Source organism: Miscanthus floridulus, chromosome 19, assembly GCF_019320115.1.
Source record: "Miscanthus floridulus cultivar M001 chromosome 19, ASM1932011v1, whole genome shotgun sequence".
Lineage (NCBI taxonomy): Eukaryota > Viridiplantae > Streptophyta > Magnoliopsida > Poales > Poaceae > Miscanthus > Miscanthus floridulus.
The window spans coordinates 83,486,949-83,492,665 of record NC_089598.1 but is presented as its reverse complement, the minus strand read 5'-3'; the positions used below and the strand labels follow the sequence as shown (position 1 = coordinate 83,492,665).

At 45.2% G+C, this 5,717-nt stretch overlaps 1 non-coding gene across 1 annotated transcript; it reads right to left on the bottom strand.

Moving 5' to 3' along the window:
• Nucleotides 1-3,511: 3,511 nt before the first annotated feature.
• Nucleotides 3,512-3,618, bottom strand: LOC136530053 (small nucleolar RNA R71). The gene has a single exon (XR_010777561.1). It is a non-coding gene; the product is annotated as a small nucleolar RNA R71 (small nucleolar RNA).
• Nucleotides 3,619-5,717: the final 2,099 nt, after the last annotated feature.

Below are 5,717 nucleotides of genomic sequence, written 5' to 3'. Positions count from 1 at the left end.
AGTGTTGGGCAAGGCGGAGCGCGTCCTTAGAGGCCGGGCGAGGCAGAGCCAGCCCTCAGAGGTTGGGCTAGGTGGAGCCAGTCCTCAGAGGTTGAGCGAGGCGGAGCCAGCCCTCAGAGGTCAGGCAAGGTGGAGCCTACGGTCTCGGTGTCGAGTGAGGTGAAGCCTGCCCCTAGAGGTTGGGCGAGGCGGAGTCCGCCCACAGAGGCCGCGCGAGGCGGAGCTTGCACACCTGGGGATCGGTTGGAGCTGTAGTCATGCTCTTGACTGCTCGGATGAATCAATGTTGATTGTTTATTAGCACCTCCTCTTCGAGTACCCTAGTATTGGTCCCCAACATTAGGGTCACTGGACTATCCGGTGACCATGGCGGTCTAACACCGCCACTTTTTTCTAGAGAGGGGGGAACTTGGTTGGGTGCACCACCATCCCTAGGGCGGTGCACCGCGCCCTATGTCTAGTGCCCGGGGCTCAATAGCTAGTTTAAATTAGCCATTGGAATTCGACCATTAGAGGGGCACCGCCTTGTCTGGTGCCAGGCACCACCCTGTCCGGTGCCCTCGTAGAAAAGGGATACTTTGCTCCAACAACTCTATTTGGCTTGGGGCTATAAATAGAGGTGGAGCTCAGGCTTGGCTAAGGTTGAGCACCTTGGGGATGTGTTGCCCTTATGTGTGCTTGGTTTGAGAAGCCTCTAACTCAATTGTGCTTGCGAGAAGTGTGAATCTATTGTGAGTGAGTGATTCTAGTGTGTTGCATTATGAGATTGTATCGAGTGGCACTAGGTGATCGAGTTGCAAGCCGGTGGTGCTTATTACTCTTGGAGGTTGCCACCTCCTAGATGGCTTGGTGGTGAGTTCTCAATCATGAAGCACGCAAGAAGATTGTGCGGTGCTCCAGAGAAGAGATTGTGAGGGGGTATTGTGCTCGCCCCGTAGGAGCCATGAAGAGTAACTCTGGTAGAGCGTGTCAACATGTGGGCTTGGTAGGTGATGTTAATTAGCCGCTGAACCACCAAGTGAATGGTCGACACAATGAGGACTAGCGTGTTAGCAAGCACATGAACCTCAGGATAAAAATCACTATGTCATCCTTGCTTCCTGTTGGTTTGCATCCCCGTTACACAAGCTTGTACTTACTTTTCATATATTGTGATTGTGTAGTTGCTCTTGTAATTAGTTAGCTTGTGTATATTGCTAGTTACCTTTTTGCTTGTATAACATAGAAGTAGCTCCCTTGTGGAACTAATTTGGCTTGAGTAGCCTTGTTAGTTGTTGGTGGTCACTATCGATCAAATCCGACCGCTAATTAATGTCCAAAATGGGAGAAATAAATAATCTTTTGACACATATACCTTTACTATTGACATAGTTCTACTTCTATTGGAGAAAACATGGTTTGCAGGACACACATTCGAATACAAGTGGAAAACCAAGCAAAAGGGGCAACACAGAAAGCGTAAAGTAGAAATGCGCAATGAGAGAAATGGAGAAGCCCACCTTCACGCAACAACCTAGGTCAAGCACCACTGGGGGAAGGGTCCAGACCCACCTAGGAACCGACCATGCAAAGACTGTCATGAGGCGGTCCCACCAGGGTGAGGAGCACCCTGGGTGCGGCCACACCCTTGCCACCGCCTCTTGGGCCCATCCTCCTCCAGCAGTGGCATGCCTCCATGCATAGGTAGTTTTGGCTGATATCCTATTTTGTTGGTGCCAAACCGACCACACTCCACTATAAAAGAAAGGGGGGAGCTCTCCTTCAACACACACATCATTTGGAGCTACACACCTCACTACCCTACTCTTGTAGTGTTTTAGCTTTTAGTAGTAGTTTGTGAGCTAGCAAAGCTATCAAGGAGGGCTTGGGTCCTTGGAAGAAAAGAGGGAAATCTTGGTATGAATACTATGAAGAGTTCTTCCAAAGTCTTGCTCTCATATCATTTATATAGTAGTGCATATGAACTAGAGTATAGTTGTCTTGTTATAATCGTGATATATGAACTAGCATATAGTTTGTGTGTTATGATCTTAACATGTTCAACTTTATGCTTAATCATTCATAAGACTTGTATGGGTAGAAGTAGAGCTAGGGTTGAGGTGATGGTTCATCGTTCCTTTGGGTTTGCCCATATTCTTGCTTGTCGATCCGTAGGGTCGAAGTCCTGGGGGGATATGGTTAGTTTCCTTGTACACGAGCGTGGTGCTCGGGTGCACAGGAACCTTTAGATATGACAGTGCCCCGGTTGAGGGGTAGGCGGCAAGTGGTGACACCCTTGTCCATCCCTTGCAATCCCCCATGTTCGAGTACTGTGTAGGCATCTTAAAGTATCCCATGCGCTGGCAGACCAGTTCCTAGAGATCTCCCCGTTCATCTCATAGTTAGTTCTAACTCTAGTCATATAGCTTGTATGATCATCACTTGTTCTTCGCACGGCTATATTTGAACATGCCGCCTCCACGTAGGACATTCTTTTATTCTTTGTTTTCCTTTTATCCTTGAGGTTGGCCCAGATGTGTGTCCACTATCCTTGAACCCCTATCTTGAACTATGGTCCACTATGTAAGTATGTAATCTTGTTCATGCTCATGCTAGACTCTTATACCTTGCCCTCCTTTGGGAAATATAAATAATGATACCCTAAATACTTTCAGATGAAATACTACAACAATAGATCCGTGCGCTTGCGGATATTTTCTATAATCGTTAAGAAGTATCGTAGTTGGTGTTTCTTGGTGGCGTCACTAAGGTTAACTCAATCTTAGTGATGGTGTTAAGAAATACCAACATGCATTTCTGGCGCCATTGCCAAGGATGGACTTAAAACCTCCACACTTGGTGATTGCGCTAAGAAATACCAACAAGCATTTCTTGCACCATTATCGGGGAGGGCATAGGTTAAAGAATCTAGTAGACATGATCATGAGCACATGCATATAATGGTAGTCATAGTTTGTGTAGGCTAATTCTGCTTGTTTTCTTCCTATTGGTGATGAAAACATTATAGTGTATGAGTGGTTTCGTCCTATCGAAAAACTACATCGATAATCCGGAGGCGCTCCTAAGGAAGAATAGGTCCTGTACTGCTTCTTCCTCCGCTACTCCGCTGGCAAGTGAACCATTCACCACCGTACCATCTACTACTACCGTTGGCCAAGATACTCTGTGACTACTCCACCCCCGCTGTTGCCAACTTTCACGTTGGCCCGCTGTCAACATAGGAGCTAGAAACTTTGAGCTACACACTGGCCTAATCATGATGGTGTAGACGAACCAATTCTGTGGTTTGCCATGCAAGGACGCAAGTGCACACTTGCAACATTTCCTAGAGCTGTGCGACACCATCGTCATCAAAGACGTCGCACCAGCAAGCACAAGGCTCCGTCTGTTTCCCTTCTCCCTTGCAGGGAAGGAGAAACAATGGTTTTATAAGGAGAAGAATGCTATTAGTACGTGGGACAAATGTTCCGTGACATTCCTCACGAAATTTTTCCCCATGGGCAAAACCAATGCCCTGAGGGGGGAAATTTCAAACTTCTAGCAAACTTCACTAGAATCCATCCCTAAGGCATGAGAGAGGCTGTAGGATTACATCCAGGCCTGCCCGCACCATGGAATGGAAAATTGGCTCGTGCTCTAGAACTTCTACGAGGGGCTTACGCCCATATCGAAGGGGCATGTGGATGTCGCTACTAGAGAAGCGTTTCTCTCCCTCACCATCAACAATGCCACGGCTCTCATCGAGAAAATGGTGGCCAATCAGAGCTAGGGAGAGGAGCGCAAGCAACAAAAAGGCATGCATACCTTGAAGGAGGCAGATATGCTTGCCGCAAAAATTGATTTGTTACTTCCAATACTGAATGAAAGGGCCCACGAGAAGGAAGCTATGAAGGCCACCATTCAGGCCACAGACTCACAAATGACTTGCGAAGTCTATGGAGAAGTCGAACACTCAGGGAACAACTTCCTTGAGACCTGTGAAGATACCACATATATCAACAATGGGTTCTGAGAAGGTAATAATATTGCGTGGAACAATCAGTACCGCACACAATGAGGTAATTCAAACCTCAACTCAAATTACAATTCAAATCAACCTTCCTTGAAAGACCTAGTTTTAGGTCAAGCAAAAATTAACAAAAGTATCACTAAAGTTAATGTATAATGATAAAATGATAGAAAACATTAATTCAAAATTCAAAAATTTATCTTCCTCTGTTCAAAATCAAATGAGCTTTAATAAAATGATAGAAACAAAATTAGCTCAAATTGCTGCTGCTATTCCTATTAATAATGAAGGGAAGATCCTAGGGAAACCCGGGAATTCTCTTGAAAAAGTTAATGCGATGACCACGAGGGGTGGTAAGTCCACTCATGATCCACCAAATCCTAACAATAAAGCAGGAAAAAAGCAAGGGCAACAGGAAGAAGGACCTTCACCATCAACAAAAACACAAAAGATCAAGAAGAAGATGAGAAAAAAGCACCATAAGACTTTGTTGATACAAGCTACTTGGCGTTTCCAACAAGGAAAAGAAAGCAGGTCATGGATGAGCAATTCACTCATTTTGCGGAGATGATAGAGAAGATACATGTGAGCATCCCACTATGGACGTCTTACATGTACCTTCCTACGCAAAATACATCAAAGACCTCATCAACAACAAATGACCTTTGCCATCCACGTAGGTCGTAAAGCTGACGGAAGAGTGTAGCGCTGCTATACTCAACCGTCTATCAGAAAACAAGAAGGACACTGGGTGCCCCACAATCACGTGCTCCATTGGCACCCAACAGTTTGATCATGCCTTGTGCGATCTTGGGGCAAGCGTAAGCATTATGCCCAAGACCGTCTTTGATAAGTTGAACTTCACCCACATCGCACCTATGCCAATGATGCTCTAGCTAGCTGATTCCATGGTCTGCTATCCAGCTATGATTGCTGAAGATATCCCGGTGAAAATCCAAGGATACTTCGTCCTAGTTGATTTCGTGGTGCCAGAAACTACGAAACAATCGCCCCTCATCCTGGGGTGACCATTCCTCAGCACCGCGGGAGCAAAGATTGATGTTGGAGCCAGAGAAATCTGCTTCAACATCAATAGCAAAGAAGAGAAGTTTGACATTTGGCCCAGGCAGGAGCAATGCTCCATGATCTGTATCAAGTACGGGCTGAACCCACAAGGTATAAAGGAGGTTGAGATATAACCTCAACTAGTGGACAGCCTCGTCAAGAAAAATAAACAAAATAAAAAGAGGCCAGAGCAGAAAAAAGAATAGCCTAAAACAAAAAGAAGAAACTCCAAAGGTTGTTCCCACACCACCCAAAAAGGACAAAAAGGTGTGGAAACAAAAAGAAGAAGCTTTGAAGTCCACCTCCACACCACCCAAGTCAAACAAAATGGTGTGGAGACCGAAGAAGGTGCAATCATCCGTGTCTACTCCTCTAGGCATGGATGTACCATCCTCAAGCAAGAAATGAAGGGAGAAGAGTCTGGCTCATTGAACTTTAAATGGTGAGCCCTTGCCGAAGGTAAATCGGTAGTTATCCTTTACAATTATAATTTGCTTAGAATTCCTATATAATGAAACTATAGATTATGCCTTAAATTATGCTAAAAATAAAAACAATTAGTTCACCCTTCATATATCTGGAATAAAACTCACATTGTTCCATACAAGTATATTTTGGTTTGAAGTATGGTTAGTAATCAATC